The sequence below is a fragment of the Dipodomys merriami genome, unplaced genomic scaffold, assembly GCF_024711535.1.
Source record: "Dipodomys merriami isolate MVZ:Mamm:240054 unplaced genomic scaffold, mDipMer1.0.p SCAF_378, whole genome shotgun sequence".
NCBI classification, from domain to species: domain Eukaryota; kingdom Metazoa; phylum Chordata; class Mammalia; order Rodentia; family Heteromyidae; genus Dipodomys; species Dipodomys merriami.
The window spans coordinates 142501-151464 of record NW_027205359.1 but is presented as its reverse complement, the minus strand read 5'-3'; the positions used below and the strand labels follow the sequence as shown (position 1 = coordinate 151464).

Below are 8964 nucleotides of genomic sequence, written 5' to 3'. Positions count from 1 at the left end.
TGTGAAGACCGAGTTTCCATCTCGGTGAGATGGGAGCTTGAGATGTTTTTCATAATTTGCATATCAAAGGTTAAGGCAGCTTTATTAGTTCAGGAGATCTGGAGATCTCTGCTTCAGGCAGGGAACATTGGGTTTGATCTTCAGAGCAGAACTTTAAGCCTGGATGAAGCCACAAATCTACACTGTGAAGAATAGCATTTGCATTTTTAAACATTCACTCTGGTTCCTGTGTGAAGGGTGGACTGGAAGGATGGAGGTTGGAAACGATTGAACAGCAATTAGAGTAATCTAAGATACCATCAAAAAAAAAGTGAGTTTTACCATTGGCTTTGGCAGTGGGCCTGACAGGTCAATGTTTGAGAAAGTTAAAGAGGAATAGTGTTTCTAGGAATTGATTGGGCTAAGTTGATGAGGCTGGAGATACAAGGAGAGATAATGATTGTTGACTCAGGTGATTGGAAGAAATTTAATTCTACCCCCTGAGACACATCCAAGTAGCTTTGTGTAGACAAGGTTGAGCTAACAGTGGAGCTCTAAGAATCAAGGTAGCAAAAAGATCTGGTGTGGATTAAAATATCCAGAAGGGAGGAAACTCTGGGTGAAATTTAGGTCCTAAATTGGACTCTATTATAACCATTTTTAAAAACCTGCCTATTCAATGTAATTGCTAAATCCTTCGTGGGGGACATAAAATTACTATGGCACTGTTAGAGCCAGGCCTGTTCTTTAACATTAATCCCATAAAAAGGAATCCTGGTGGTAGAGGGAGGTGACATGGAAAATCACAGGACAAGGGGAGGGGGACATAGCAATTCCTCCATCAACTCTCCTCCATTTTTTTTTCTGTTTTCTATGCATATGGAAATGCACTCCTACCTGGAGATCTAGTTGCTTTGAGGATTAAAGTTATCCTTCCTACAGGGATGGGACATGAACTAGGAGAACCTATCAGAGCATCAGCCTTCTTGTATCCAGTGTTTGGTTCAGGAGTTTGTGCTCCAATCATAGTCTTCCCTTTAATGGCAACAGGGTTATTGGAAAAGACCAGCTGTTCTTTGTGAGACTTGAAAAGCATGGAAGGAAGTCTATTGTTGCTTAGGTGCCACTTTGTCTCCTCTACTGAGAACTAGAAACACACAGTATCTTTCAAGTTCTCCTTTGCCAATCAACACGTTTCTCCTTTTTCTTTGTGTGTATATATCAGACCTGGGAATTGAACTCAGGATTTCAAGGTCTCACTCAACTTCCTTGCTCACAGCTGGTGGGTGCTCTTGCCTCCTGTTATCCAGCTGCATGTTGGTTAGAGCCCGTGAATTCTCAATATATTTCTTTCTGGCTCTTTGGTGGTCAACTGATGGTAAGAGTCTCTCCAATTTGTTCAGGCTGGCTTCAACCTCCATCCTCAAATCTCAGCCTCCTGAGTAACTAGGATTACAGTGTGCATTACCAGCACCTAGCTTTTCCTTCTCCTTCTATTATTTTTTTCTATATAGTTTGTGGAAGGTTTTTTTTTCTACATCTGCAAAGAAATTACTCAAATGAGCTTCTCTGGTGTCTTCAGACAAATCCATCATCCCTCCCATCTATGGATATGCTCAACACTGTGCTGTTGAGATCTAAATCCCATACTACACACTTCACCTCCTAAGTACAATCCATTGGTTTTAATACTTACAAAATTGTGTGACCATCATTCAATTTTGGAATATTTGTCTTGCCTTCAAAAGCAAATGATTACTTCCCTTGGAAATTACTAACTTATACATCTCCATAGGTTTGCCTATTCTGGATATTTTACAGGACTGGAATTTGGCCTTTGTGTGTCGTTTTATTCGTTTGGCATGGTGTTTATAAGGTTGATTTGTGTTCTAAGAATCATTCCTTCATTCTTTGTTAGGGTCAAATACTATTCTATTTTTGTCTTCCTATTAATTAAAGGACATTAGATTGTTTCTATGTATTGACTATTTTGAATGATGTTTCTAAGAACATTTATGTACAAGTTTTTGTGTATTTTCTTTTTCCTGGACATATACAGAGGAGTAGAATTATTGCATTATGTGATAACTTTAGCTTTGTAAGGAACTGCCAGATCCTTTCCCCAAGTATCTGCACTTTTCTATCTTACCAGTAATACATTTGAGTACCCCCAACTTCTCACCAACATTTGTTATTGTCCATCTGTCTGTCTGTGTGCATTTGCTGGGGCTGAGCTTAAACAGGGCCTGGATTTGTCCCTGAACATCTTTTGCTCAGGGCTAGTGCTCTACCATCTGAGCCACAACTCCATTTCCAGCTTTTATTTGAATAGTTTATTGGAGATAAGAGTTTCACGGATTTTCCTGCCTGGGCTGGTTTAGAACCATGGTCCTCAGATCTCAGCCTCCTGACAAGCTATGATTATAGGTGTGAGCCATTAGTGCTTACCTATTACCTAGCTTTTCATTAAGCCAGTGCTGTGGTATAAAGTAGTATCTCATCGTGGCTTTGATTTGCATTTCCCTGATAGTTAACAATGTGTCAAGTATCTTTCCAGATGCTTATTGGACATTTGTAAGTCTCTTTTGGAGAAACACCAAGTTTAACGTTTTGCCTACCTCTCAGAGTTGGTTTCTTCATTGTGTGTCTTTTATTTGTTGGGTTATATCATATATTTGGATTAGATATGTAATTTGCAAATGTTTCCATATTCTATAAGGTTTTTTCTTTGTATTTTGTTTATAATGTTCCCAGAAACACAAGAGTTTTAGTTTTAATGATGTCAAACTTACCTGGGATTTTGTTGTTGTTTTTGTTGTTCCTATTGTAGTTGTATGGGTATTCAGTCATGAGAAAATAGAGGAGTCACAGTTTGAGAGGTTGAACTGGGAGTCTTTATTGGAGAGCTGGTGGCTGCAGGTGAACCCCTGTCTCAAACACGTGCAGCCCCTCGAATATACTTAAAACTGTTAGAAAACTGAGCCTGAGATCAAGAGAGGAAAGAAAGAGCAGGAAAACAATACCAACAAACCACCTCAAATCCAGTGGAGAGCTGACATGGGACACCACGGTGCAGGAGGCGAGGAGACACAAGACGCGAGACACGAGGCATGGTGTAAGGTGTCTGAGCTGGTCCAGGCATAAATAGGGCCAGAAACAGGGGCCAGGGTTAAAGGAAACTTCAGAGTCGCAAGACTTCAAAGCACAGGACTGAGAGGTCCAGCAACCTATAGGCCAAGTCCCCGCCCCTGCCTCTAGGAATTCAGGCATGGCCTATCACTTGGGGGTGGAACTTCCTGCTCTACCATGAAGACCAGAGACTTCAGTTAAGCCCCAAACCTATATCTATCACTCAGCCAAAATGGTGCCAGTTAGACCCAGTAACCTTATTTTACTTTTAGATTTTACATCTAAGAAACTATCCCCTAAACATGTCATCAAGATTTCACCAGTGTTTTCTTCTAAGAGTTGTATAGTTTTAGATGAGTGGTCCATTTTGAGAGTCATCTGTTTGCAACTTTGTTATGATGGGCATAGAATGCTTGTATAATTCTCAACTCAAAGTGTTACATGTTACCTTTAAAACAGATTTAAGTGTAAAACCATGCCATTATTTACTGCAAATATATTCTCAAAGGAACATCTAACAAAGCGCCCTGTCTGTAATTCGGAAAAAAAAATTCACTCCTTGAAGGTAAACATAAAATCACAGGGCTGGAAGTGTAGCTCAAGTGTTGGGGATGTGATTCAAGTGGTAAGAGACTCTGCCCAGCAATTGAGATGCCCTGAGTTCAAACTCCAGTACTGCAATAAATAAATAAATAAATAATCACAAAAATATCTAAAGTCTGGCTTTTCCCTTTGTAATAAAACTTAAAAACATTAAAAACAAATGAGAAGAGAGACAGGAACAGAACAGGATAGAGGAGAGACAGTCAAAAGCTATGTGAGTCTGCAAAGCCCTGTTACAACGACACAGTTGGATCATTAGGTAGGTTTGAGTCCTGAGCATGTCATCATTACCTAGGGTACTTCACTGAACCTCCAATTCCTCTTGTGCAGAATGAGCACCATAGCAGGGTCCTTACATGGCCTTGAGCACAATGAGCAGCTGGCACTCCAAGGTGGCAGCCAGACAAGGAAGGTGCCAGTCTCTGGGTCGAAAGTGAACGGCTACCCTAAAACGTATGGCTTTCCTCAAAACACAGCTTGCCGTTTTTCCACAGAGCCTCTGAATCCCTAATAGTGGATTCTCAATCATTTTTGCTTGTTTAGTTCTGACATGTGAAGGTACAGATTTGAATATTACCATAGGAAGTTTCCAGAAGTCAAAAGTGACTGCAGGAGGACAGATACAGGCACAACAGAGACAGCAAGCAGACAACTATGTAAGTAGACTGTGCACATGGCCACATTTTGAAGCAAATCCCCACCATCCATGTGCCTATAAAAGGCCCTGAGTTGGCATGAAAAAGATTCATTCTATCTGGGCACTTCTGTATGCAAAGCCCTAGGAAAGAAATGGGAAAGATGCAGATGAACAAAACACTTGTATTAAACGAAGTTGCACAATGCTTGAGTCTATAATACACCTTGGAACACTTCCATCCAAAATCTCTAAAATGAGCCAAGTTTCTATCTGTAAAAAACCAGACCTGTGGCTTATGGAGCGGGAGGCAGCCTGCCTTCCTGCTGTGTTTGATAATGAGGCTGTAGAATGCACTGTGCTGGGCTCCTGCTGGATGAATTGTTCCGTTATGCTTTGCTTCTGCACGACAAAAATTTGTAAAATTACCTGTCTATTCCCACCAGAACTCCTCTTTATCCTGCTTCAAGGCTCCTCCCTACTCATCTCCTGTTCCAACTCCTGGCTCCCACCATCTCAATCTTCAGACTGGAGATCTTTCTTCCCATCCCCCCATGCCGCCCCATCTATATGCTTTCCAGATGCCTTTTCTGTAACATTTTGTACGTTCATCCCCTTCTCTTCATTCCTGTTTTGAAGTAAGGAGGTCAGGTCTGGCCAGTGCCATATTGGCCACATGGTAGATGGTAGGGTCTGGCATCTTGTCTTCATGCTGGGGGGAAGGAAATGCCTACTCCTGCCTATCACCTGCTTCTCAGGTGATTTGTATGTGCCCAGATCCCTGGAGGCAGGGGTGGGAGGTGGGGGGACAAGCACTTGGCTCATAGGCTACTGAACCTGTCAGTCCAGAGCTTGGGACTGGGAATTTCCTGTAGACCTGCCCCTGCTGGGACCCTGTTTAGGCCCAGCCCAGCCCAGATGCCATTATGCCATGCCACCTGTGTCTTCGTGACCTTGTTCTGTCTCCTGTCTCTTCTCCAGTCATTATGACATCCCAATCCAGCTCTCCATCCAAGCTGAATTGGTTTGTTGGTATTGTTTTTGTTCTTTCTTTCCTCTCTGGCCTGTTTCCTAGCTCTGTTATGTTTTCTAGCTGCAGGCCTTTGTAACAACTAGCTGCCTGCAGCCTGCTAACTGTATAATAAAGACTCCAATATTCCATATTCCAAAATGTGGCTTCTGGAATAATTCACCTTACAACAGTTTCTACTTTGTCAGGTAATTATTTGTCACCTATGTGATTTCAATATCTTCTAGCTGGTAGCTGGTTCCATATCGTCCTTCGAATTCATTCCATCCTCCTCAATGTGGTACAGCCATCATTCTAGACTCGAGCTCTGGCCCTGGCTTTCCCTATAGAGGCCACAAGTGTTGATCCCAAAGCAACCATCCTCTCGGCCACATGAGCAAAGTAGACTTCCTAGTTACTCAGATTGTTAGACAGGCATGGGACATGTAATACAGCCCCAGATGTTACCAATGACATCAACCTCAGTCCTAGAGTAAGGATATTGTGAAGTGTAAACCACAGCTGGGCTGAGAGTACAATTTATATGTCAAGTCAGACTAGTGATTTTAAGCCATTGGGATTTGTGGCTGTTTATTATAGCAGCATAACTTGGCCCATCCTAACTGACACACATTCAGACTTCATGCATACAAAAAGTGACTAGTGTGAGTGTGTGTGTGGGGTAAATAGGGGAGGACTTATAACTAGAATTTGATCATGAATGAGTTTATGCTAGATATACCATCACAACTACTGTGCCAGATTGGGTGTTTTATTCTTGTTTTTGTTTTTTGATCTTTTGAGACATGATCTGTCTAAGTATCCCAAGCTGTCCTGGAATTTGCTATGTAGCTAAGTTGGCCTCACGTTTCTGATCTTGCTTCTGCTCTCCAAGTGTTGTAACTATAGGTGTGAGCCAGTACACTCAGACTCAACAGGTGCCTTAAATTACTTTCCCCTTATATCCAAGGTAATATCAGAGTAAAGGGGAAACTTCTGGGAGGTATCAGTGGGAAGGGGATGGGAACAGAAGGAATGAAGATCAAAGTACAACATACATATGACAATGGCATAATGAAGCCCACAAAATACTGTTTGAAATGAAAGGGGAGGAAAGGAGCTCATAGAGGGCATGAATTCTATCAAAGAATATTATACACATATGTAGAACTATACATGAACCTTCTTATACTATTATTGTGTGCTAATAATAATAATACTTTAAAATATATAGTTGAAATAATAGTTTAAAATAGTAGTTTGAAATAACATAATGCAGTTTAATAACAGTTTAAAAAAAACCAATACATCCAGGCACTGGTAGTTCACGTTTATAATCCTAGCTAACTCAGGAGGCTAAGATCTGAGGATCATGTGTTCAAAGCCAAACCGGGCATGATATCTCCAATTAACAAGCAAAAAGCTGGAAGTGGAGCTATGGCTCAAGTGGTAGAATGCTTATCTTGAACAAAAAAGCTCAGGGACAGTGCCAGAGCCAAGACAAGTACACACACACACACACACACACACACACACACACACACACACACACACACACACACACACACACACACACACACACACACACACACACACACATACATATTACAAGTACTTTGGAAAATTGACAGTCCTACTGAAGTTAAACAGATGTTTATTCTATGGTTGTATTATTTCATTTTTAGGCAAACGCTCAGCAACATTGCATGAATCTATTCATTGAAAGACATGGCCGTGAATGTTCCTAAGCCGCAATCCTAGCTATGCAAGAGGCTGACACCTAACAATAGTGATTTGGAAGCAGTATGGGCAGAGAAATCAGTGAAACTATTATCTCCAATTAACCAGCAAAACAATTGCACGTGGAGGTATGGCTCAAACTGTAGAGTCCCAGCCTTGAATGAAAAAGCCAAGTAAGAGCATGAGGCCTTTAAGTGTAAGCTTTGGTACCAGCACAAGAAATATAAATAATCTATTTTATATGTATATCTATACATATATGTGTGTGTATGTATATTCCTAATAACCCTGTCTGGAGAAGCCTAAAGGGAACATTCCACATGTTCATGAAGAGCAACATGGACAAGTAAGGTGTGACGTGATCATTTCATAGACTACTACAAGGTGATGAAAATGTTGAATGCTGTTGAATGCAAGCCCTACAAACAAACCCTGAACCACAAGGACCAGACACAAATATGCACTTACAAACTCTCTTTATGTAAGATGCAACAAAACTAGCAAATTTAATATTTGCTTATTAAAAGTCAGGATGGGAATGAGCCTTGGAGTGACTGGTGGTGAGGAACAATGGGTTCTGGGAACAGTTAATGTTCTATGTCTTGATGTGGAAGATTGGTATATGAAAACATATTGTTCTATATGTCCATGATACATGGATTTATGTAACACTTCAATGGAAAATTTCAAAAAGAAGCATTTTAGAAACTATAGATGGAGAAAATTTAGAGATTATCTGAACTCTGTAATCAATAATCAGCAGTATTATTACTTATTTCCTTTTAATCTCTTCTCTCTTTAGAATTTTAATGGACCTAGGTAAGTAGGACAACTCAGGCCTATAATCCCAGCTTCCCAGGAGACAAAGATTGGGGGGATTGTGGTTCAAGGCCAGCTTCAAACAAAACTGTAAGTCAGTATCCAAACAATAATTGTAGCTTAAAAGGACTTCAGATGTGGCTCAGGTGGTAAAGCTCCTGCCTAGCAAATATGAGGGTCTGAATTCAATCCCCAATATCATCAATAAACAAACACAAATGAACAAAGAGACATCAGTGGAAGCAACTAGGCTGTTTGTAGAACAGGACAGCCTCAGTGTTCACACAGCTCAGTAAGTGTGGGGCCTGCCCAAGCTTGATGATTATGCCAGAATGCACAGAAGCTGTGGGTATTATCAGAGGAAAATTCCAAAACTGAATGGTAATACGGTTCAGCAAAGAACAAAGCCAGGCACTGTAATCCTAGCTACTCTGGAGGCTGAGATCCAGAGAATCTCAATTCAGAGTCAATCTGGTCAGAAAAATCCATGAGAGTATTTTCAGCTAACCAGCAAAAAGTAGGGCTGGAGTGGTGGCTCAAGTGGGAGAGCACCAACCAAACAAGGAAGCTGTACAAGTACAATCGTACATATTGCTATGACACTAGAGTCCAGGTTGGCAACTCAAGTTGCCCTACCAAAAACCCAGGCCTCAGAAGTGCAGTGTAATCAGGTCATGATCTGTCGACACATCTTTCAATGCCATTGTACAGTCTCCTTAAATTCCTCCAGAACCTGACCACACCTGCTTGTAGCCATTGCATCCCTTAGGGCTCACGCTGGGCCAGGAACTAGCAACTTAATACATTTCTTACAAATGAATGAATTACTATGAGTCAATGATGTATGCTCCCAAGTAGACCAATATATGAGTAGAATGCCTATAGTTTTTTGAATCAGTCTTTTATCGCTAGATATTTAAGCAGTTTTTTTTCCTCTGAACTATGATGCTATTAAGATGCTCTAAACTATGATGCTGTCAATTTCCTTGGGAATTGCAGTCAGGTTAAAAACTTGGTTATAGTGGTGGAAACACATAGAATTTATTCTTTT

At 40.9% G+C, this 8964-nt stretch overlaps 1 long non-coding RNA gene across 1 annotated transcript in view; it reads left to right on the top strand.

Moving 5' to 3' along the window:
- Window positions 1–229: 229 nt before the first annotated feature.
- LOC138804876 (uncharacterized) overlaps window positions 230–8964 on the top strand; it is a 23292-nt gene continuing 14557 nt past the window's right edge. Inside the window, exon 1 of the long non-coding RNA XR_011365367.1 lies at window positions 230–310. This is a non-coding gene — a long non-coding RNA (uncharacterized lncRNA). The remainder of the gene's footprint in view (window positions 311–8964) is intronic.